We start from the raw sequence: 25,819 nt of genomic DNA, 5'->3' as shown, positions 1-25,819 counted from the left end.
TAGCAAAATAATTAATTTATTAGTAACAGATAAAGACGAAAAAGTGAGGTTTCTGAGTTTATCTGTTACTAATAAATGAATTATTTTACTAAGTGCTGTGGACCGTCCTTCCTATAGAATAAATATTAAACAAAACGTCAGTAAAGTGTGTGCAATCAAAGTGATATACGAATGGTTAATTATAGTATACTTGTATCAAAAAGGAAATTTATGCTTACCTGATAAATTTATTTATTTTACGATATGACGAGTCCACGGATTTAATCCTTACTTATGGGATATCGCCTCCTGGTAAGCAGGAGGAGGCAAAGAGCTCCACAGCAGAGCTGCACAAATAGCTCCTCCCTTCCCTCCCACTCCAGTCATTCGACTGAAGTTAGGAAGAGAAAGGAAAAGCCAAGGAGCAGAGGTGAATGAAGTTTAACCAAAAGAAAAAACTGTCTCTAAAAGAAACGACAGGGAGGGCCGTGGACTCGTCACATCGTAAAAGAAATAAATTTATCAGGTAAGCATAAATTTCCTTTTCTTTTACAAGATATGACGAGTCCACGGATTTCCTCCTTACTTATAGGATACAATACCAAAGCTATAGGACACGGATGAAAGGGAGGGACAAAACAGGAACCTAAACAGAGGGCACCACTGCTTGAAGAACCTTTCTCCCAAAAACAGCCTCAGACGAGGCAAAAGTATCAAATTTGTAAAATTTGGAAAAAGTGTGAAGAGACGACCAAGTTGCAACCTTGCAAATCTGTTCAACAGAAGCATCGTATATAAATGCCCATGAGGAAGACACAGCCCTAGTGGAATGAGCCGTAATCCGTTCAGGAGGCTGCTGTCCAGCAGTCTCATATGCAAAATGGATGATACTCTTCAGCCAAAGAGAAAGAGAGGTAGCCGTAGCTTTCTGACCCCTACACTACCCAGCAAAAACAACAAATAATGAAGATGTTTGACGAAAATCCTTAGTCGCCTGCAAGTAGAACTTCAAGGCATGAACTACGTCCAAATTATGTAACAGACGCTCCTTCTTAGAAGAAGGGTTAGGACACAAGGAAGGAACAACAATTTCCTGATTAATATTTTTGTTAGAAACAACCTTAGGAAGAAAAACAGGTTTGGTACGTAACACCACCTTATCAGAATGGAAAACAAGATAAGGTGAATCACATTGTAAAGCCGAAAGCTCAGAAACTCTGCGAGCAGAAGAAATAGCAACAAAAAATAAAACTTTCCAAGATAATAACTTAACATCTATGGAATGCATGGGTTTAAACGGAACCCCTTGAAGAACATTAAGAACTAAATTCAAACCCCAAGAAGGAGCAATTGGTCTAAACACAGGCCGAATTCTAGTCAGAGCCTGACAAAAAGATTGAACGTCTGGAACATCTGCCAGACGCTTGTGTAACAAAATAGACAAAGCAGAGATCTGTCCCTTTAATAAACTAGCTGACAATCCTTTCTCCACAACTTCTTGGAGAAAAGATAAAATCCTGGGAATCCTAACATTACTCCATGAGTAGCCCTTGGATTCGCACCAAAAAAGATATTTACGCCATATCTTATGGTAAATTCTTCTAGTAACAGGCTTGCGTGCCTGAATCAAGGTATCAATGACTGCATCAGAGAACCCCCACTTAGATAAAATCAAGCGTTCAATCTCCAAGCAGTCAACTGCAGATAAATTAGATTCGGGTGAAGGAAGGGTCCCTGAATTAGAAGGTCCTGCCTCAATGGAAGCTTCCACTGCAGAAGAGAGGACATGTCCACCAGATCGGCATACCAAGTCCTGCGAGGCCACGCAGGAGCAATTAGAATCACTGAAGCCCTTTCCTTTTTGATCCGCGCAATCACCCGGGGAAGGAGAGCAAACGGTGGAAACACATAAGCTAGGCTGAACGACCAAGGCACTGCCAAGGCATCTATCAGTTTGGCCTGAGGATCCCTGGACCTGGATCCGTATCTTGGGAGCTTGGCATTCTGACGAGATGCTATCAGATCAAATTCCGGTCTGCCCCACCTGAGAATCAGGGTGGCAAAGATCTCCGGATGGAGTTCCCATTCCCCCGGATGAAAAGTCTGTCTGCTCAAAAAAATCCGCCTCCCAGTTGTCCACTCCTGGGATGTAGATTGCTGACAGATAACAAGAGTGAGCCTCCGCCCACCGAATTATCTTGGATACTTCTGTCATCGCTAACTTCTTGTTCCTCCCTGATGATTGATGTAAGCCACAGTCGTGATGTTGTCCGACTGAAATCGGATGAATTTGGCCGAAGCCAACTGAGGCCAAGCCTGAAGTGCATTGAATATTGCTCTCAACTCCAGAATATTGATTGGAAGTAGAGACTCTGACTGAGTCCACACATCCTGAGCCTTCAGGGAATTCCAGACTGCACCCCATCCTAGTAGACTGGTGTCCGTTGTCACTATCACCCATGAAGGTCTGCGGAAGCATGTCCCTTGGGACAGATGATCCAGCGACAACCACCAAAGAAGAGAGTCTCTTGTCTCCTGATCCAGAGCTATCTGAGGAGACAAATCTGCATAATCTCCATTCCACTGACTGAGCATGAGCAGTTGTAGAGGTCTGAAATTAAAACGAGCAAACGGAATGATGTCCTTTGACGCCACCATCAATCCAATTACATCCATGCACTGAGCCACCGATGGTCAAGGATTGGACTGAAGGGCTCAGCATGTATTCAGAATCTTTAACTTTCTGACTTCCGTCAAGAAGATTTTCATGGATATAGAGTCTATTAGAGTTCCCAGGAAAGGAACCCTTGTCTGTGGAATAAGAGAACTCTTTTCTAGATTCACCTTCCACCCGTGAATCCTTAGAAAGGACAGAACCATGTCGGTATGAGACTTTGTCAGTTGATAAGACGACGCCTGGATCAGAATATCGTCCAGATAAGGCGCCACTGCAATGCCCCGTGGTCTGAGAACCGCTAGCAAGGAACCTAGAACCTTCGTGAAGATCCTGGGTGCTCTGGCCAACCTGAAGGGAAGAGCCACAAACTGAAAATGTTTGTCCAAGAAGGCGAACCTTAGGAACTGGTGATGATCTTTGTGGATAGGAATATGAAGATATGCATCCTTTAAGTCCACGGTAGTCATATATTGACCCTCCTGGATGGATTGTTTGAATAGTTTCCATCTTGAAGGATGGAACTCTGAGAAACTTGTTTAGACTCTTGAGATCTAAAATGGGTTGAAACGTTGCCTCTTTCTTGGGAACCAGAAAAAGATTTGAGTAAAACCCCTGCCCCTGCTCCTGTATTGGAATGGAACAAATTACTCCCATGGTGAAGAGGTCTTCTACACAATGTAAGAACGCCTCTATTTTTATCTAGTCTACAGATAATTGTGAAAGAAGAAACCGTCCCCTTGGGGAGGAATTTTTGAACTCCAACTGATACCCTTGAGACACAATTTCTAGTGTCCAGGGATCCTAAACATCTCTTATCCAAGCCTGGACAAAGAGAGAAAGTCTGCCCCCTACCAGATCCGGTCCCAGATCGGGGGCCGCCCCTTCATGCTGTCTTGGTAGCAGCGGCAGGCTTCTTGGGTTGTTTAACTTTGTTCCAACCCTGGTTAGGTTTCCAAGTGGGTTTGGCTTGAGAATAATTCCCTTCCTGTTTAACCAAAGAGGAAGAGGGGATTCCCTTGAAGTTTCAAAAGGAACGAAAATTATTTTGTCGTCCCCTTTGATTAGCTGATTTGTCCTGAAGAAGGCGGTGACCCTTACCTCCCGTAATATCAGAAATGATCTCTTTCAAGTCAGGCCCAAACAGGGTCTTACCCTTTATAGGGATCGCCAAGAGCTTTGATTTAGAGGACACATCCGCAGACCAAGATTTTAACCATAAGGCTCTGTGCGCTTAAATGGAAAATCCTGATTTCTTAGCCGCTAATTTGGCGATCTGGAAGGCTGCATCCGTAATAAAAGAATTAGTCAGCTTAAGGGCCTTAAGTCTATCAATTATGTCTTCTAAGGGAGTCTCAACCTTAAGGGACTCTTCTAGAGCGTCAAACCAAAAGGCTGCTGCAGTTGTGACTGTTACAAAGCAGGCCGTCAGTTGTAATAGAAAACCTTGATGAATATATAGCTTTTTTAGAAGACCCTCCAACTTTTTATCCATAGGGTCTTTGAAAGCACAACTGTCCTCGATAGGGATAGTCGTACGCTTAGCCAGTGTAGAAATAGCTCCCTCCACCCTAGGAACCGTCTGCCAAGAGTCCCGAGCGGTGTCAGCTATAGGGTACATTTTCTTAAAAATAGGGGAAGGGGAGAACAGGATACCCGGTCTCTCCCATTCCCTTGTAATAATTTCCGAAATTCTCTTAGGCACCGGAAACACATCGGAATAAGCAGGAACCTCTAAGTATTTGTCCATCTTACTCAATTTCTTTGGCGGAACCACAATAGAGTCACAGTCGTCCAGAGTCACCAAAACCTCTTGTAACAAAAGGCGGAGGTGTTTAAGTTTAAATCTGAAGGACATGACGTCCGAATCTGTCTGGGGTAATGCACTTCCTGAATCAGACAGTTCCCCCTCAGACAAGACCTCCCTACCCCCCAAATCAGAGCCCTAGGAAGGTATATCGGAGATAGCTATTAAAGCATCAGAAGTTGCAGGGACCCCATGGGCCTCTGTCCTGCTGCGTTTGCCTTGTAGCACTGGCAACTTAGATAAAACTTCTGTAAGAGTGGATGACATGACTGCAGCCATATCCTGCAGAGTAAATGATGCAGATGCCGTTGAAGAACATGGCGACGCTTGCGTGGGCGTTAAAGGCTGTGACGCTTGGGGAGAAACATGCAGCATACTCTCAATCTCATCAGTCTGAGGACATTCATTAGATATATCTTTATTAAAGAAAATTTGCTCTTTACACTGTAAAGCCCTCTCAATACATGGGGGACAAAGTGTAACAGGAGGTTCCACAATGGCATTCAAACACATAGGGCATGTACTCTGTTCAAGGTCATCCATTTTTTACAACCTGAACAAAAAGTAGTTTTGGTCAAAAAACACTGACAATATAAATATCGTACTGTCTCTTTAAGTAAACAATCTGAATTAACTTAATATGTGAGGCAGAGGATTACCAGCCCGCTTTACATAGCTGGCTCACAAAAATTTGCAAAGTGTTTTGTATAATATAAGAACACGATTCTCTGCGCAATGATTTTTATAAAAAATACGTTTGAAAATAAACTTAGTCACCTCACCGCAGCTCATAGGACTTAGGAGCCGTGAGGAGATGCTGCCATACTGGAACAAAGCGCGCACAACATAGGCCCCGCCCTTCGTGGGCGTAAACCCCAGTCAATCACCACAGAATGCCGCCATGTACCGAAACCTTTCAATAAACATATACCCTCCGGAACTTGTCCCCAGCGTCAGCCAAAACAGTATAGGGCACACACACACACCATGTATCCCAGCGCTTCTAGGCCCAACAAACAATGCTAGATGTCTGGTATAGTGTATCCCCCATAGTCGATCCCAGCGCTTCTAGGCCCATATTAAAATGCTAGATTAAAATGCTAGAGTGTCTGGTTTGCCATCTACTATTGACCTTCTACATCTACCCCAGCACTACTAAACTATTATGCCAGATGTCTGGATATACTGTTAGAGGGGATCAATATAATGACGCAAGTACGCAACTTCACAGTGTCAGGAGGTCCACTCTTCCTCCTGAGGTCCTGTGAAATGAGAAAAGTCTTAGTTACAATCCCCTAAGACCATACACAGAGAATGCAGCACAACATGGGAGGCGCAGTGGAGACAAAAATCCACCAGTTCCCATAGTCTAAAAGACTATTCAGAAGCTGCTCTGTAATAAAATAGCACACTTTGGCACCATTTCAAAATAAAAAATTCTTGATTGAAGAATCTAAACTAACACCTCACTTTACCTCTTCCTATCACTAACGCAGGCAAAGAGAATGACTGGGGTGGGAGGGACGGGAGGAGCTATTTGTGCAGCTCTGCTGTGGAGCTCTTTGCCTCCTCCTGCTCACCAGGAGGCGATATCCCATAAGTATGAAATCCGTGGACTCGTCATATCTTGTAAAAGAAAATGATACCTAAATCCAACACATATATTAATTCATATTAATTCACTCTATGTAGAGACTTAAACCTAAATTGATGGTTTTTTGGAATAGCTAATTTACACGGACACCCCCAATTTGTTATATCGGAACACAACCAAGTCACACAACTAAATATCTTCTAGTGCCTGGTTTCTCAACAGCTGGGCCGTGGCCCAGTACCGGGCCGTGATAGAGCTGCTGGTGGGCCCCGGCCTGTCATGCCCCCATTGCACACTCTTACCCCACTGCACACCAAGGGCAGACTGATACCAATCAAGGTCCCAGGAACACTGTCTCACACTGACCAAAATGTATTACATTTTATGCAAATGAACATGGTAGCCTCCCTGCCCTGCCCCCAACAGGCCCCTCAACCTCCAGAGCCAGGACCCCCAACATTAAGGTCCAGAGAAATTGTACCCAACATCCAGGGCCAGACCCCACACTCCATGGCCCTCACAGCGACAGACCCCCACCAGGACCCCTCTAAACCACACTTTTTTTGCTTAGTTACTGATAGGGCAACTGAAAACTCAAGCTTCAGGAATGCACCAGGATCCGTGTAGATGCCATTTGTGGGCCCCCTTACTTGCTGGTCCCTCGGCCCAGGTCCTATTTGCCTGGCTGATCAGCCCGCCTCTGCTGCTCACTTTACATATATATATATATATATATATATATATATATATATATATATATATATATATATATATATATATATATATATACTACCGGGCCCTGGACATGTCTAGTTAAAATTTACCGGGCCTTGAGGTCACTTTGGTTGAGAACCTCTGTTATAGTGGATGCTGATATCTCCAAAATTGACTTTATCTGTGCCAATATTATTGGGACAATAATAAGCTTCACTATTGATACAAATGTGTCTTTTCATTTGATATTTTATATTTAGCTACTTTTCACAACATTGTGTTGGATTTAGGTATAATTTTTTGATACAAGTATACTATAATTAACCATTCGTATATCACTTTGATTGCACACACTTTACTGACGTTTTGTTTAATATTCATTTTATAGGAGCACTGTCTTAATAGTTTAGGAAATTGCAGATCAATTGTCTTTCTAAGCTCAGAATTATCCTACTCATTTTTAGGATTGTTTATCATACTAAGTTGTGGCCACAACTTTTAAACAGTTTTTTATGTTTTTTTATGTATATATTTTTTATCTTTTTTTTCTAAATTGTGTAAACAATAAATATTTATATATGATTATACATATAGATTTCTATTGTTTTATTATTATTTTTATACATATAGATTTCTATAACCCTTTCTTAGTGACTTATCATTCACTAACACCCTTAGCTTGATAGCGCCACTCTTTTTAGATTTATCAGTTGTATATACCTATCTGACTGTGTGGAGAGATCTCGTTCCTTATTTGAGAGGCTAAGAGGGTGAGACTAGGTCCAGATTCTTTCTTATTTATAGTGAATATGTATGTAAGCTTTATTCATGATTGTAAAAATCTTGTATTGTGTCCTTATGGTTTTTTTTTTTTAAATTATTGTAAGAATGCGATTGTGCATTTGCAATGTTCATTTCTTTCATGTAATTAGCAAGAGTCCATGAGCTAGTGACGTATGGGATATACATTCCTACCAGGAGGGGCAAAGTTTCCCAAATCTCAAAATGCCTATAAATACACCCCTCACCACACCCACAAATCAGTTTTACAAACTTTGCCTCCCATGGAGGTGGTGAAGTAAGTTTGTGCTAGATTCTTCATTGATATGCGCTCCGCAGCAGGTTGGAGCCCGGTTTTCCTCTCAGCGTGCAGTGAATGTCAGAGGGATGTGAAGAGAGTATTGCCTATTTGAATTCAATGATCTCCTTCTACGGGGTCTATTTCATAGGTTCTCTGTTATCGGTCGTAGAGATTCATCTCTTACCTCCCTTTTCAGATCAACGATATACTCTTATATATACCATTACCTCTACTGATTCTCGTTTCAGTACTGGTTTGGCTTTCTACTACATGTAGATGAGTGTCCTGGGGTAAGTAAGTCTTATTTTCTGTGACACTCTAAGCTATGGTTGGGCACTTTTATATAAAGTTCTAAATATATGTGTTTAAACATTTATTTGCCTTGATTCAGGATGTTCAACGTTCCTTATTTCAGACAGTCAGTTTCATATTTGGGATAATGCATATGAATAAATCATTTTTTTCTTACCTTAAAATTTGACTTTTTCCCTGTGGGCTGTTAGGCTCGCGGGGGCTGAAAATGCTTCATTTTATTGCGTCATTCTTAGCGCGGACTTTCTTGGCGCAAAATTTTTTTTTTTGTCATTTCCGGCGTCATACGTGTCGCCGGAAGTTGCGTCATTGTTGTCTCCACAATATTTAAGTCTCATTATTTATTGCTTCTGGTTGCTAGAAGCTTGTTCATTGTCATTTTTTTCCCATTCCTGAAACTGTCATTTAAGGAAATTGATCATTTTTGCTTTATATGTTGTTTTTTTCTATTACATATTGCAAGATGTCTCAGATTGTCCCTGAATCAGAAGCCACTTCTGGAAAAACGCTTAACTGAGTTTCAGTTCTACCAAAGCTAAGTTCATTTATTTTAAATGTTATAAATGTGTATCTTTAGCTATGGTTTGTAATAAGGTATTATGATATACTTTTACATGCAGAATCCATTAGTTTTTATGCTTTATATAATTCCATTCTTACATTTTATGTACAAGAAATATTTAGAAGATTTATAAGAAATATTTTCCTGATTCTATTTTAAAGGCTTTGTCTGACTTTGTGCCTTTTAATAAAATTTTTAGGTCTTTTTCACTTCTTTTTTAATTATTGAAGTTTCAAATGACCAACAACATACTGATTTATCCTTCTCTGGTGATGTTTTTTCTCTTTCAGAAATTTTCTTCATCAGATATTGACACTAACAAATCTACTTTTTTATTATTTTTCTATTATTAAAGTACATTTGTTCTATGTTGAAAAGGTGTTGATTATTTTGGATATTAAGGTAACTAGTCTTTAAGACTAGCTGACTCTATTTATGCCTATTTATTTCTTCTGTGTTTTCAGAGGTTTTCTTTTCAATTCCCCATTCTAGGGAATGGAATAGGCTGAGAATTTTCTTTTATTCCTTTTTCAAAGGTTTTAAACTATATTCTTTGCCAGCAGTTAAATTCAATTTGGAGGGTTCTCCAATTTATTGGGGCTATCTCTACTTCTACTAATTATGCTATTGTTTCTATAGCAAAATAGTATTTATTTTCCTTTAGATAGTTGTATATTATTTATGGAAAATTATTTAGTTTCAGGTACTTTTCTTGGTCCTGTGATTTATTTGGATATTGCAATTGCTTCTTTTTTTCTGTTTACTTTAAGATCAAGTATAAGATTATGATTTATTTTAGCATTGTTAAAGGACAACATTTACTAGACTAGGTGCTGCTGCATTTGTCTTGTTGTTTTGCATTTATTGATTATGCAAGTCCACTGTATTGACTGGTCCTTTAAACTGGACTATCATGCTAATAATTCCATTTGTGTCTTCATTTTATTGAATATTTTCGCAAATGAGGGTTAATCTATGTCTTTAGCTATTTTAGCTAGAAGAATTTTGTTCTAAGATAATCAATTATTTGTTTTTATAATTGGATTCAATTCTTAACTGTTACTCTGGGCTTCAAGATTGAGTTCTAAGACTAAAACTTTAAGCTTATACTAGTTTAATTGTTCTTATTAAGGAACAAATTCCTGAGTTCTTTCCCAAGTAACATGTTTGTAATTGGGGTTCGAAATCAGCTCCCTAATATTGCGATGTACGTGCCGTATTCCAGCTTGGCTGGTAAGGGGCAGGTTAAGACTTCTTTGAAAATTATTTGGTTCTATTTTATCCAAATTTCTTTGATTTTATTCCAGTAAGGCTAACACTTTCTTTAAGTGTGTTTCTGTCCTATATATTTTGGGTACTGTTGAAGCTTGGCTGGGCACCCATGGGGTTCAAGCGCTGCTCAGACCTGGAATCTTCTGGGGTATTTCTTCCAGTTCCTTTTTAGGAACCGGGTTTGGAGTTTTATTCAAACTATTTTGCCTTTTTATGGTCATTGATAGCATTATTTGTTTTCATTAGATACAATAAATGCATATTTTCATTTTTCTGTTTTCATTCAGATTATTTTCTGAGGATGCGGAATCTCATATGATTCACTTGCTCTTCAGGACATAGTTAGAGGTTCTTTTTTTCGAAAGCTCTTGATTCCTCACACAAGGGTCACCTTTTTTTAGGTTTCCAGAAAGTTTGTGTCACTGTCTTTGTCTCTATCAGACATGGGATAATTCTATTGGGTTCCGTCTGTCGGTACCTTTAGTCTCTATTATTTCCTTCAGTTGCTATATATGCATAGAAGTTTTAGGTCTTATGGCCTCGACATTGGATTCAATTCCCTTTGCTCATTTTCACTAGAAAGAACCGTTCCAGTCTTTTATGAGTGTTGTTTCTTCTAGAATATGGTTGGAGGATCAATTTACCAATCAGTTCATTGATTCCTCAGACAAGGGTAACCTTTTTTAGGTTTCCTGAAAGATTCAGTGTCCTTGGCTCTGTCTCTGACGGACAAGAGACGTCTGAAATTGGTTTCAGCTTGTCGAAACCTTCAGTCTCAATCTTTCCCTTCGGTAGCCTTATGCATGGAAATTCTAGGTCTTATGACTGCTGCATTGGACGCGGTTCCCTTTGCTCGTTTTCACATGCGACCTCTTCAGCTCTGTATGCTGAACCAGTGGTGCAGGGATTATACAAAGATATCTCAATTAATATCTTTAAAACCGATTGTTCGACACTTTCTGACGTGGTGGACAGACCACCATTGTTTAATTCAGGGGGCTTCTTTTTTTCTTCCAACCTGGACTGGGATTTCAACAGATGCAAGTCTGACAGGTTGGGGAGCTGTTTGGGGGTCTCTGAAAGCACAAGGGGGTTGGGAATCTCAGGAGGTGAGATTACCAATCAATATTTTGGAACTCCGTGCAATTTTCAGAGCTCTTCAGTCATGGCCTTTTCTAAAGAGAGAGTCGTTCATTTGTTTTCAGACGGACAATGTCACAACTGTGGCATATGTCAATCATCAAGGAGGGACTCAGAGTCCTCTGGCTATGAAGAAGTATCTCGAATTCTGGTTTGGGCGGAATCCAGCTCCTGTCTAATTTCTGCGGTTCATATCCCAGGTATAGACAATTGGGAAGCAAATTATCTCAGTCACCAAACGTTACATCCGGGCGAATGGTCTCTTCACCCAGAGGTATTTCTTCAGATTGTTCAAATGTGGGGACTTCCAGAAATAGATCTGATGGCTTCTCATCTAAACAAGAAGCTTCCCAGGTATCTGTCCAGATCCAGGGATCCTCAGGCGGAGGCAGTGGATGCATTGTCACTTCCTTGGAAGTATCATCCTGCCTATATCTTTCCACCTCTAGTTCTTCTTCCAAGAGTAATTTCCAAGATTCTAAGGGGTGCTCGTCTGTTCTGCTGGTGGCTCCAGCATGGCCTCATAGGTTTTGGTATGTGGATCTTGTCCGGATGGCCACTTGCCAACCGTGGACTCTTCCGTTAAGACTAGACCTTCTATCACAAGGTCCTTTTTTCCATCAGGATCTCAAATCCTTAAATTTTAAGGTATAGAGATTGAACACTTGATTCTCAGTCATAGAGGTTTCTCTGACTCTCTGATTAATACTATGTTACAGGCTCGTAAATTTGTATCTAGGAAGATATATTATCGAGTCTGGAAGGTTTACATTTCTTGGTGTTTTTTCTCATCATTTTTCTTGGCATTCTTTTAGAATTCCTAGAATTTTACAGTTTCTTCAGGATGGTTTGGATAAAGGTTTGTCTGCAAGTTCCTTGAAGGACAAATCTCTGCTCTTTCTGTTCTTTTTCACAGAAAGATTACTAGTCTTCCTGTTATTCATTGTTTTGTACAAGCTTTGGTTCGTATAAAACCTGTTATTAAGTCAATTTCTCCTCCTTGGAGTTTGAATTTGGTTCTGGGGGCTCTTCAAGCTCCTCTGTTTGAACCTATGCATTCGCTGGACATTAAATTACTTTCTTGGAAAGTTTTGTTTCTTTTGGCCATCTCTTCTGCTAGAAGAGTTTCTGAATTATCTGCTCTTTCTTGTGAGTCTCCTTTTCTGATTTTTCATCAGGATAAGGCGGTGTTGCGAACTTCTTTTAAATTCTTACCTAAGGTTGTGAATTCTAGCAACATTAGTAGAGAAATTGTGGTTCCTTCATTATGTCCTAATCCTAAGAATTCTAAGGAGAGATCATTGCATTCTTTGGATGTAGTTAGAGCTTTGAAATATTATGTTGAAGCTACTAAAAATTTCCGAAAGACTTCTAGTCTATTTGTTATCTTTTCCGGTTCTAGGAAAGGTCAGAAGGCCTCTGCCATTTCTTTGGCATCTTGGTTGAAATCTTTAATTCATCATGCTTATGTAGAGTCGTGTCAAACTCCGCCTCTAAGGATTACATCTCATTCTACTAGGTCAGTTTCTACTTCCTGGGCGTTTAGAAATGAAGCTTCGGTTGATCAGATTTGCAAAGCAGCAACTTGGTCTTCTTTGTATACTTCTACTAAATTCTACCATTTTGATGTGTTTTCTTCTTCTGAAGCAGTTTTTGGTAGAAAAGTTCTTCAGGCAGCTGTTTCAGTTTGATTCTTCTGCTTATAATTTCAGTTTTTTTCATTATAAGATTTAAACTTTATTTTGGGTGTGGATTTTTTTCAGCGGAATTGGCTGTCTTTATTTTATCCCTCCCTCTCTAGTGACTCTTGCGTGGAAGATCCACATCTTGGGTATTCATTATCCCATACGTCACTAGCTCATGGACTCTTGCTAATTACATGAAAGAAATCATAATTGATGTAAGAACTTACCTGATAAATTCATTTATTTCATATTAGCAAGAGTCCATGAGGCCCACCCTTTTTGTGGTGGTTATGATTTTTTTGTATAAAGCACAATTATTCCAATTCCTTATCTTTTATGCTTTCGCACTTTTGTCCTATCACCCCACTTCTTGGCTATGCGTTAAACTGATTTGTGGGTGTGGTGAGGGGTGTATTTATAGGCATTTTGAGGTTTGGGAAACTTTGCCCCTCCTGGTAGGAATGTATATCCCATACGTCACTAGCTCATGGACTCTTGCTAATATGAAAGAAATGAATTTATCAGGTAAGTTCTTACATAAATTATGTTATTTCATAATGGAGCAAATATGTTTCCTTACGTTGCGAACGCACTGTAGCAAATGTTTTTATATTCAGAACACGTTTGCTACAGTGCGATCGCAATATTATAAGTAAAACACAATTGCACCATTGCATTCACAATATTATAAGTAAAACACAATTGCACTATTGCATTCACAATATTATAAGTAAAACACAATTGCACCATCTAGGGTTGCCAGGTGACCGGTATTTGACCGGATAGTCCGGTATTTCTGTTTCCTGTCCGGTAAAATCTTTTTTAAAAAAACAGACAGCTTACATACATATTCTAACACTATACTATGTATAATTCTCAATTCACGTACACTTTATGTTATGACAAGTTGTGTGTCGTATTAACTTATGATCATTGTGATACATTATTATGGCCAGCCATAAATTGTATTATGCTGAATAATAGTGTTTAGCATGTATTATTCATACATGATTCCTAATCTCGGCAGATATTATGTTCACTGGTTTATTGCTTAGCGGACATATCTATATCATAAATTATTGCTGAAATTGACTTCACAGAGTATTCTGGTTCAGAGCAAAACATCCATTAGTATAAAAATTAAACATGTATACCTGCAATTACATTAAGGATTTACAACGGGTGAATTTTATTATGCCTGTAATAAAAATGATAAATTTGGTAGCAAGGACTTTATTATTTTCAAACATTATTGAAGTGAATAGGATTACCATAGGTGATGACTTAATATTCATTAGGATTAATTAGTGAAAAATAATATGTAAGAGAGTGAATTGTGTAAAAATACACATACATAGGCAATCCAAATCATTGCCACATATTATATGTAAATTACAGTGGTAGTGTAGAATTATATAAAGTATAACGAAAATTCTGATAAGGGATATGAGCATAAAGTTTTTATACTAATATCTTAGTGTTAGATGAATGAATAATATTATATTAAAGTGACCAAGTGTGGGAATAATAATCCAAAACGTGAAGAAGAAAAAAACAGAACAAACACAGTGAGGAATAGTGAAGGTGGGGATTATAAATATACAAAGTAATTATTAAAGTCATTCATACCATTAGGTTTTACTGAATTCAAACGATAAATCCATTTGCATTCAAGTTTAAGTAATGCTTTCTCTAAATTGCCTCCTCTTATTCCCAGAGAGGCTTTCTGAATAACTATATATTGCAAGTTTACAGATGAGCTATTGTGATGTAGTTGAAAATGTTAACCTCATCATGGATCCAGCAGAACTACCTCAGTTTGTATATGCACTCTCCCAGAGGGTGGATCAATTGAGCCAGGGGTTCAGAGAACTACAAGTTCAGAACGAAAGCTTAAGTACCATTATAAAGGATTAATTAGTTAAACCTACACCAACTGATAGCACACCAGAACCCCAAGTGTCTATGCCTGGCAAATTTTATGGGGAAAGGGTTTTATTCACCCAATTCAAAAATTCATGTAACCTGTTATTTAGCCTTAAACTCAAAACGTATTCTACTGAACGCATTAAGGTGTTAACGGTGATCTCTTTTCTCAGAGGAGAACCAAGAAAATTGGCTGATTCCTTCTTTGAGCAAGATCACCCCATTCTAGCATCCCTGCAGGATTTCTTCAAAGAGATGGGAGTTATATACCAAGATATCAATAAACAGCTCACTGCTGAAACTAAAATGAGATCACTCAGACAGGGTAAAAAACCAGTTGAAGAGTATCTTACAGAGTTTAAGCAATATAGCAAGGATACTGAGTGGAGTGAGATAGCCCTAAGAAATCAGTACCATTTGGGATTATCTGATGCCTTAAAGGACGAATTGGCTAGAACCGAACTCCTAAGAACCTTAGAAGGGTTGATAACCCTCAGTATTCAAATTGATAGAAGGTTACGCAAGCGAAAAAATGAGAGACAAGGCTCAGAATCACCACAGAATGCCGCCATGTACCTAAATCTTTCAATAAACATATACCCTCCGGAACCTGTCCCCAGCGTCAGCCAAAACAGTATAGGGCACACACACACACCATGTATCCCAGCGCTTCTAGGCCCAACAAACAATGCTAGATGTCTGGTATAGTGTATCCCCCATAGTCGATCCCAGCGCTTCTAGGCCCATATTAAATTGCTAGATTAAAATGCTAGAGTGTCTGGTTTGCCATCTAGTATTGACCTTCTACGCTCCGGAAAAAGAAGATTGAAGATGCTGCTTGATAGAAGACTTCAGCCTGATGAGGGATTTCTTCAGCCGCCGCTTGGATCCAGACTTCAGCCCGAGGATGGACGTCACTCTTCAGCCCCCCGCTTGGGTTTATATCAAGACATCGGAGGCTCTTCTGGACAGATCGGGACCCGGTGATGTGAAGACAAGGTAGGGAGATCTTCAGGGGCTTAGTGTTAGGTTTATTTAAGGGGGGTTTGGGTTAGATTAGGGGTATGTGGGTGGTGGGTTGTAATGTTGGGGGGGGGTATTGTATGTGTTTTTTTTCCAGGCAAAAGAGCTGAATTCTTTGGGGCATGCCCCGCAAAGGGCCCTTTTCAGGGCTAGTAAGGTAAAAGAGCTTTGAACTTTTTTAATTTAGAATAGGGTAGGGTATTTTTTTATTTTGGGGGCTTTGTTATTTTATTAGGGGGCTTAGAGTAGGTGTAATTAGTTTAAAATTGTTGTAATATTTTTCTAATGTTTGTAAATATTTTTTTATTTTTTGTAACTTAGTTCTTTTTTATTTTTTGTACTTTAGTTCGTTTATTTCATTGTATTTATTTGTAGATATTGTATTTAATTAATTTATTAATAGTGTAGTGTTAGGTTTAATTGTAGATAATTGTAGGTATTGTATTTAATTAATTTATTGATAGTGTAGTGTTAGGTTTAATTGTAACTTAGGTTAGGATTTATTTTACAGGTAATTTTATAATTAGTTTAACTATTTTAGCTATTAAATAATTCTTAACTATTTAATAGCTATTGTACCTGGTTAAAATAAATACAAAGTTGCCTGTAAAATAAATATTAATCCTAAAATAGCTATAATATAATTATAATTTATATTGTAGCTATATTAGGGTTTATTTTACAGGTAAGTATTTAGCTTTAAATAGGAATAATTTGTTTAATAAGAGTTAATTTATTTCGTTAGATAAAAATTATATTTAACTTAGGGGGGTGTTAGGGTTAGACTTAGCTTTAGGGGTTAATCCATTTATTACAGTAGCGGCAAGATTCGGTCGGCAGATTAGGGGTTAATAATTGAAGTTAGGTGACGGCGATGTTAAGGAGAGCAGATTAGGGGTTAATACTATTTATTATAGGGTTATTGAGGCGGGAGTGAGGCGGATTAGGGGTTAATAACTTTATTTTAGCTAAAATGAGATCACTCAGAAAGGGTAAAAACCAGTTGAAGAGTATCTTACAGAGTTTAAGCAATATAGCAAGGATACTGAGTGGAGTGAGATAGCCCTAAGAAATCAGTACCATTTGAGATTATCTGATGCCTTAAAGGACGAATTGGCTCGAACCGAACTCCCAAGAACCTTAAAAGGGTTGATAACCCTCAGTATTCAAATTGATAGAAGGTTACGCGAGCAAAAAAATGAGAGACAAGGCTCAGAACCTATCAGCAGGTCCCTCACTTCCTATCAGAAACCATCAACAAGCCTAAATTCTGAACCTATGGACCTTGGGTTCATGAAAGGTCCTTTGCAGCCTGAAGAAAGGAATCGTAGACGCATAAAAAACTTATGCATGTACTGCGCATCCAGTTCACACTCCGTTAAGGACTGTCCCATCCTCCTAAGACAGAAAAGACGTAAGTGTACCACAAAATCATCATGTTTAACCACAAATATTAAACATGTAGCTTACTGTTCTTTATCTCTTACATTACAGTGGGACCATAACCAGGTGCACAGTGAAGCAATCATTGACTCCGGGGCTCACACTTGTTTAGTTGATTCTGTTTTTGTCACTGTTAATAAAATTCCCACTGTTTTGAAAGCAAAACCAGTTTCTATTAGAGTCATTGATGGTACTTTTATCAAATCAGGACCTATAACTCATCAGACCATACCTATTAGGGTTACTACATCATCAGCTCATGTTGAATACATATCTTTTGATGTTATTACATCCCCTATGTTTCCATTGGTACTTGGGTTACAGTGGTTACAAACACACCAACCCACTATTCACTGGGACCGTCTAGAAGTTCAGTTCCTTTCAGATTACTGTAAAAATACCTGTTTCCCTCACCTATCTTTATGCCAAACAACGTTAGCTCAATTACCTCCAGACTATCAGGATTTTGAAGATGTGTTTAGTGAAAAAGAGGCTGAAAGTCTTCCTCCCCATCGTCCTTACGATTGTCCTATTGAGCTTCTTCCTGGTGCCACAATTCCCTATGGACACATATACCCGCTCTCCCAACCGGAATTAAAGCATCTCAAAATGTATATAGCTGAGAACTTACGAAAAGGTTTTATTCAACCATCTACCTCACCTGCCAGAGCGGGCATATTTTTTTAAGGAATAAGGACCACTCTCTCAGACCAATAATCGACTATAGGGAGCTCAATAAACGGATGGTCAAAAAACGTTACCCACTCCCGTTGATTCCGGAACTTATAGAACGCCTCAGCCACGCAACTGTCTACACCAAGTTGGACCTCAGAGGTGCGTATAATCTTGTACGGATCCGTAAAGGGGACGAATGGCTCACAGCTTTTAGAACCCATTATGGGTTATACGAGTACAAAGTGATGCCATTCGGACTCTGCAACGCTCCTGCTACCTTTCAGTATCTCATCAACGATATCTTCTGTGATCTCCTGGACACCTGCGTTGTCATCTATCTGGATGATATACTTGTATATTCAGACAACCTTACAGATCATGTAAAACATGTCCGCTGGGTGCTCACTCGCCAAGCTAGAGAAATGTATCTTCCATTCATCAGTAATCACTTTTCTTGGCTACACAATCACTCAAAAGTAGACACAATCAAGAATTGGCCTACTCACACATCTAAAAAGGATCTTCAGAGATTTTTGGGGTTTTCCAACTACTACAGGAAATTCATAAAAAATTATTCTGCTATAACCAAACCTCTCACTATTCTCACAAGTATCAACATTCCCTTTGCTTGGACGCCTGAAAAACAAAAGATCTTTGATACATTGAAAGAAAGTTTTACCCAAGCTACTATATTATGCTATTCAGATCCAGATTCCCAATATATCTTAGAAGTGGATGCATCGGACTACGCTATAGGATCGATTCTGTCCCAACGCAAATCTCCAGATGTACCTCTACACCCAGTGGCGTTTTACTCCAGGGTAATGATGCCAGCGGAGTACAACTACCCCATCAGTGAAAAAGAGTTGTTGGTGATTAAAGTTTCCCTTGAACACTGGAGACATCTTTTAGAAGGGACCAAATACCCCATATTGATCCACACGGATCACAAAAACCTTGAATATCTGTTGACTAACAGAACTCTCTCTGCCAGACAACTGAGATGGAGCCTTTTCCTTACCAGATTTAACTTTCATATAACATACCGACCTGGTAGTAAAAACGGGAAGGCTGATGCCCTCTCAAGGAAGGATTCAAGACCCACAAACTTCAATCTGCCAGGTACTGTCATTCCTTTGGATCAGATTATCGCCTTATCACCAAGTTATCCTGAACACTTAAAACAAGTCCAGAAAGAAGACAGCGAACTATACGGACATAAACTTGAATTAGGACCAGATGGTCTTTATTACCATAAGGAGAAGATCTATGTTCCTTCTTCTCTATGTCAAGACATACTAAAAGAACATCATGACTCACATATGGCTGGACATCTTGGAATCAACAAAACTACTGACTTACTCTCACTAACATATTGGTGGCCTTTGTTGAGGACTTCGGTTCAGCAATACGTTCAAAGTTGTCACACATGTACAGTCTCCAAGACGGATAGAAAACCTCCTTTTGGCCTCCATTTACCCCTACAAATTCCGAACAGACCTTGGCTAACTATTGGCATGAATTTTATAGTCGACCTACCTACTTCCAACGGATTTAACACAATACTTGTAGTCGTAGATCATCTGACAAAAATGGCTCATTTCTTGCCTTTCCACAAGCTACCCACCTCTTCTGAAACGGCAATGTTATTCCTAAACAACATTGTAAAGTTGCATGGTATGCCCAACTCAATAGTTACGGACAGGGGTACTCAATTCACTTCCCGTTTCTGGAAACAACTATGTACAACCATGCAAGTGGAACTTTGTTACTCCTCTTCTTTCCATCCACAGTCCAACGGACAAACAGAGAGTCAACCAATGGTTGGATCAGTATATAAGATGTTACTGCTCCAATCAGCAAAACCAGTGGTATCACAAACTACCAATGGCAGAGTATGCCTACAATAACTCAATCAGTTCCACAACTCTTAAAACCCCATTTTATGCAAATTATGGGTTCCATCCTACTTTCCAACTCCATCCACGATCAGACATCACCTGTCCACAGGTGGGCGAGGTTACTTATACCTTTTTAGACCTGTTTGAGCAACTCAAAGAGAATATCGCCGATGCCCAAGAACGACAAAGACACTACTACAACACAAGACGATGCCAACCAACTGATTACAAGGTTGGTGATATGGTTTGGTTGTCCACAAGGAATATCAAACTCAAAACTCCTAGTAAAAAACTCAATGCCGCATTCATCAGACCTTTACCAATAACTAAAATTGTGAACATCAATGCCGTTACTCTCGACTTACCCCAAGGTTACCGATTGCACCCTACCTTTCATGTTTCTTTATTGAAGCCGTACCGGGATACAAGACAAGCAGGAACACAATCCCCTCCTGATCATTTATCTGACTCAGAACAGGAGTATGAGGTTGATACTATCTTGGACTCACGTATATCCAAGGGAGTTCTTCAATACTTAATCCATTGGAAAGGCTACGGCATTGATGAAGGCTCTTGGGAGCCATCCTTGAACATCCATGCACCCAGACTCATATCGTTATTCCACAGACGAAACCCAGACCGACCGTGGTTTTCTAGCTACAGGGCAGCTACCCTGAGGGGGGGGGGGGGGGTTATGTCATGGATTCCTGTTCTATCTTTTATGACTACCTGTACCTTTAAGGATGCTCAGGTGTTGGTTTCCCTAGTCTATTTAAGTTGGGACACACCCTCTTCAAACTGCTTCAGTATTGAATTTAAAGTGAATGTAGCAGGCTCTCCTGTTTTCTCAGGATCTCTACGTGGAATACTTTCATGGACTTTCTGCTAACTATTCAGTTCTACTTTGGGATTCCTAAATCTAACAGCCACTGCGAGGATCGCAGTCTTACTACAGCCACCTGACAGCCTGATCAGCTGTGGAAGAGAATGCTCATAAGTTACCGCTACAGACGGATCACACTGCCTCCCTGCACGGACGCATTCAGACACTCCTCTCATTAGAGTCTCACTGAGCTCTCTAGCATTTCCGCCTCCTCAACACTTGTGATCAAGCTCCGGTAAACTCTCTCAGTGTCCCTGCTACGCGGAAGAGTTTGCAGCCTGTCAGCTCTGCACCTCACACTCCTGTGTGTCACGCTACAAGCAGCATCGATGAACACTCACAGCTTACAGCGCCTGTCAGCTCAAGATTCCACTCTGCTGTTACCCTCACGTTGTAAACCAGCCACACTGACCTCTGACTACGATCATAGCCTGTCAGCTCTGCCCCTAGCCTACACATATCCGATACCTAAGACCTCAAGTTGAACAAAAGCCTCCAGTCAGTTCTAAAAGCATCATATGCAGAGTTATTTCATGCTTACTAATTACGCTGAAGATCAACTACCAAAGTAGCTCTTTTCCTTTTTCTCTGCTCCTATCAGTTTATACTGTTCAGGAGTTTCCCAATCTTACTATAATATTAACCTCATTGTTGCCTAGCAGAAGTTACTTTGTGACTGATACACTGTAAAACTCTGCACAGGCATACAAAACTAATCCCAAAAATTCTGCAGTTGTGATCCACAAGTATAAAGCGACACAAGCCATTACAGTATAACATATGGTAATGCCATCATCCAATGAAATGAACCAAGATGACGTGAGTGTATACTTACACGCCCCCCGATGACATAGATAAGCATGTCAGGCATAATATCTATACCACGCATTCTTTTATGACTGCTGTTTTAGAATCTGCAGATCGTAAATATTATTACTGCATACAGCTGAATTTATAAGTGTTGCTTTACATTTATTTCCATCCTGGTAATATCGGTATGCATCTCAGATATGGGATTGATTATATGCGTTTTTACAACGGCTAACCCATGCGATGTGATTCTAAATATTAAGTAATGATCCTGCTTGTTTCAGAGTTGTCCTTTCTGTGATAAGTATTTATTCTACTGATCAGGATTATAATCCATACTTTTTGCTAACATACTTTGTCCGTCAGAGACTTGGTAGACAATAACATATGGCAAATACGATCATCCAATGAGGAGCATGCAGATGACGTTACTGTACACATACACGCCCCTGTATGACACGGACATTTACGTCAGGAACCACAACCCCCCGTTATATCCCATCATCTAACGTCTCTTTGATAGACATGTTTAAAGCCAATCATATTATTGGATTTGTATAACAGGTATGTCCAATCACATTATGAGGAGGGTCTTATAGACTCACAAATATTTCGCTACAGCAGCGGTTTGCAACCCCTCTGAGGAAGCGTTTTTTGCGAAACACGCATCAGGGGTCCTCTTTTAAACTTGCTCACCCTCGTTGTTCCAAAATAACATTTACTTGGTAACTTCCAGCGGTATACTTATAAACTGTAAAATGAATTAGCCCTCGGATTGTAAGGGCTTAGCCATTATATTTGCTACATATACAGCTGTTTAGAATATTACCTAAATTATTTAGATTTATGGTTCAACTTGGGTTGATGTGTTTTTAATTCATAAGTCCTAGCTAATGCGTGTGTGGTTTAACTTATTTTTTGTCAATAAACTTTAGTGTATGAATGATCTTTTTTTTAATTTTATAAAATTTTTTGTACATATTGGGCCTAGTTTCAATTGAAAACACAGATTTGAGTTACCTATCCATATTTGTAAATTCTTTACAATTACTCTGTTAGTTGTGCTTTGTTCTGTTACTCATAATCTGTGGCAGGGAGTCAAGTTTTTCATAATATTGAATCATATATTTTTGGCTATTTGCCTTAATAATCTGACTTCCTGCTTATAATACACTTTGCCCTTCCCCAACTCATATCCAATTCTAATTGTTCACATTTAAGAGAGATAAACAACTCTGAAGAACAAAATGTGCCTTTCTAATAGTCTTTGAGGGATCTTGCAGTACTGATGTCCTAGCTCATCTCTCCGGAGTGGAGAGCTTTCAATCATCAGGACCTCAGTACTGGCCTTGAGTAACCAGTAATAAGGAACATAAGGAGGGCTTTGTGTAAATAATAAGACAGATAAGATAATGAGGTATTGGCTCCCAACAAGGCCAACCCATTGTTTTAGGATGTAGTTTCAGTTATCAGAAACAGCTATTTCATATACAAAAATATACCTAAAGCAAGTTTCCCATACATTTAAAACTCTGAAGCTGGAATAACATGTAGTTGGAAACACATTATGGAGAAACCAATTTTACAGTACACTGTTCCTTTAACTTGCAATTCAAGCCTGTAAGGAGGGGGGGGGGGGGTTACAAATCTTTATGAATTCTTCAATTTTAGAGTTGCAGTGTTTTGGCAAGATTTTTTTTCTGCAAATTATTATTTCATAATCAGGTTTTCATTTAATTTAGGCCAATGAGATTGATTCACAGGGGCCTATTTATCAAGCCGTCAACTGTGCTGCATTCGCCGGCACCAATACGCTCACCTGATATCGCCTAACATCGCTGCTGCGGACCTGAATACGCTCTCCTTATTTAACTAAAAAACTGTCAAAAAGCCGCGCATCAAGTACGGGGTGATGAGCAGCAGACTGTTGTTAACTAACAGTCATCGATCTCGCTGCTCTTTGGCTTTTTCACAGCTTTATTTGTATACTGTCACTAAGCACCCACACTATACTAAACTGTTTAACCCCTATACTGCCACTCCCGGACCCTGTCGCAACTAAATAAAGTTATTAACCCCTAAACGTCCGCTCCCGGAGCCCACCGCCACCTACATTATACTTATTAACCCCTAATCTGCCACCCCCTATACCGCCGCTACCTACATAAATTTATTAACCCCTATCCTGCCGCTCCCGGAGCCCACCGCAACTAAATAAATGTATTAACCCCTAAACCGCCAGCTCCCCACATCGCCATAAACTAAATTAACCTATTAACCCCTAAACCTAACAACCTGCTAACTGTACATTAAATATTAACTCATCCCCATCTTATAATACATTTAAACTTACATTTATATTTAAATTAAACTATATTAAACTATTAATTAATCTACCCTAACTATTAGACTAAAATTACATTAAACTATATTAAACTAATAATTAATCTATTCTAACTATTATAATAACATTACATTAAACTATATTAAACTAATAATTAATATATTCTATTATAATAAAATTACATTAAACTATATTAAACTAATAATTAATATATTCTAACTATAATAAAATTACATTAAACTATATTAAACTAATAATTAATCTATTCTATTATAATAAAATTACATTAAACTGTATTAAATTAATAATTAATTTAACCTAACTTTTATACTAAAATTACATAAAATTACAAATTAAAATAACTATATTATATATTTAAACACCTAAGCCTACTCAAATAATTTAATTCTACACTAAAAAAATTACAAAGTTACAAAAAACTAAGTTACAAAAAATAACAAACACTAAAAAAGAAATGATCAAAGTTTTAAACTAATTACACTTAATCTAAGGGCCCTATGAAAATAAAAAAGCTCCCCCAAAATAAAAAAAACCCCTAGCCTACAATAAACTACAAATAGCCCTTAAAAGGGCCTTTTGCAGGGAATTGCCCCAAAGTATTCAGTTCTTTTACCTGAAATAAAAAATACAAATGCACCCCCAACAGTAAAACCCACCACCCACACAAACAACCCCCCAAATAAAAACCTAACTAAAAAAACCTAAGCTCCCAATTGCCCTGAAAAGGGCATTTGGATGGACATTGCCCTTAAAAGGGCATTTAGCTCTATTGCAGGCCCAAGTCCTAATCTAAAGTTAAAACCTCTCCCAATAAACCCTTAAAAAAACCCATATCACTAACCCCAGAAGATTTACTTACAGTTTTGAAGATCCGATATCCATCCTCCATGAAGCCGGGAGAAGTCCTCAACGAAGCAGCCGAAGTCTTCATCCAAGCCCGCAGAAGTCTTCATCCAGACGGCATCTTCTATCTTCATCCATCCGGGGCGAAGCGGCTCCATCTTCAAGACATCCGACACGGAGCATCCTTTTCCTTCCGACGACTACCGACGAATGAAGGTTCCTTTAAATGACGTCATCCAAGATGGCGTCCCTTAGATACCGATTGGCTGATAGAATTCTATCAGCCAATCGGAATTAAGGTTGAAAAAATCCTATTGGTTGTTGCAGTCAGCCAATAGGATTGAGCTTTCATCCTATTGGCTGATCCAATCAGCCAATGGAATGCAAGCTCAATCCTATTGGCTGATTGGATCAGCCAATAGGATGAAAGCTCAATCCTATTGGCTTATTGCAACAGCCAATATGATTTTTTCAACCTTAATTCCGTTTGGCTGATGGAATTCTATCAGCCAATCGGAATCTAAGGGACGCCATCTTGGATGACATCATTTAAAGGAACCTTCATTCGTCGGTAGTCGTCGGAAGGAAGAGGATGCTCCGCGTCGGATGTCTTGAAGATGGAGCCACTCCGCGCCGGATGGATGAAGATAGAAGATGCCGTCTGGATGAAGACTTCTGCGGGCTTGGATGAAGACTTCGGCCGCTTCGTTGAGGACTTCTCCCGGCTTCTTGGAGGATGGATGTCTGATCTTCAAAACTGTAAGTAAATCTTCTGGGTTTAGTGTTAGGATTTTTTAAGGGTTTATTGGGTGGGTTTTAGTTTTAGATTAGGACTTGAGCCTGCAATAGAGCTAAATGCCCTCTTAAGGGCAATGCCCATCTAAATGCCCTTTTCAGGGCAATGGGGATCTTAGGATTTTTTAGTTAGGCTTTTATTTGGGGGGGTTGTTTGTGTGGGTGGTGGGTTTTACTGTTGGGGGGGCATTTGTATTTTTTATTTTAGGTAAAAGAGCTGATTACTTTGGGGCAATGCCCTGCAAAAGGCCCTTTTAAGGGCTATTTGTAGTTTATTGTAGGCTAGGTTTTTTTTTTTAATTTTCATAGGGCCCTTAGATTAGGTGTAATTAGTT

The sequence above is a fragment of the Bombina bombina genome, chromosome 7 (genome assembly GCF_027579735.1).
Source record: "Bombina bombina isolate aBomBom1 chromosome 7, aBomBom1.pri, whole genome shotgun sequence".
Classification (NCBI taxonomy): domain Eukaryota; kingdom Metazoa; phylum Chordata; class Amphibia; order Anura; family Bombinatoridae; genus Bombina; species Bombina bombina.
This window is presented reverse-complemented; position numbering follows the sequence as displayed.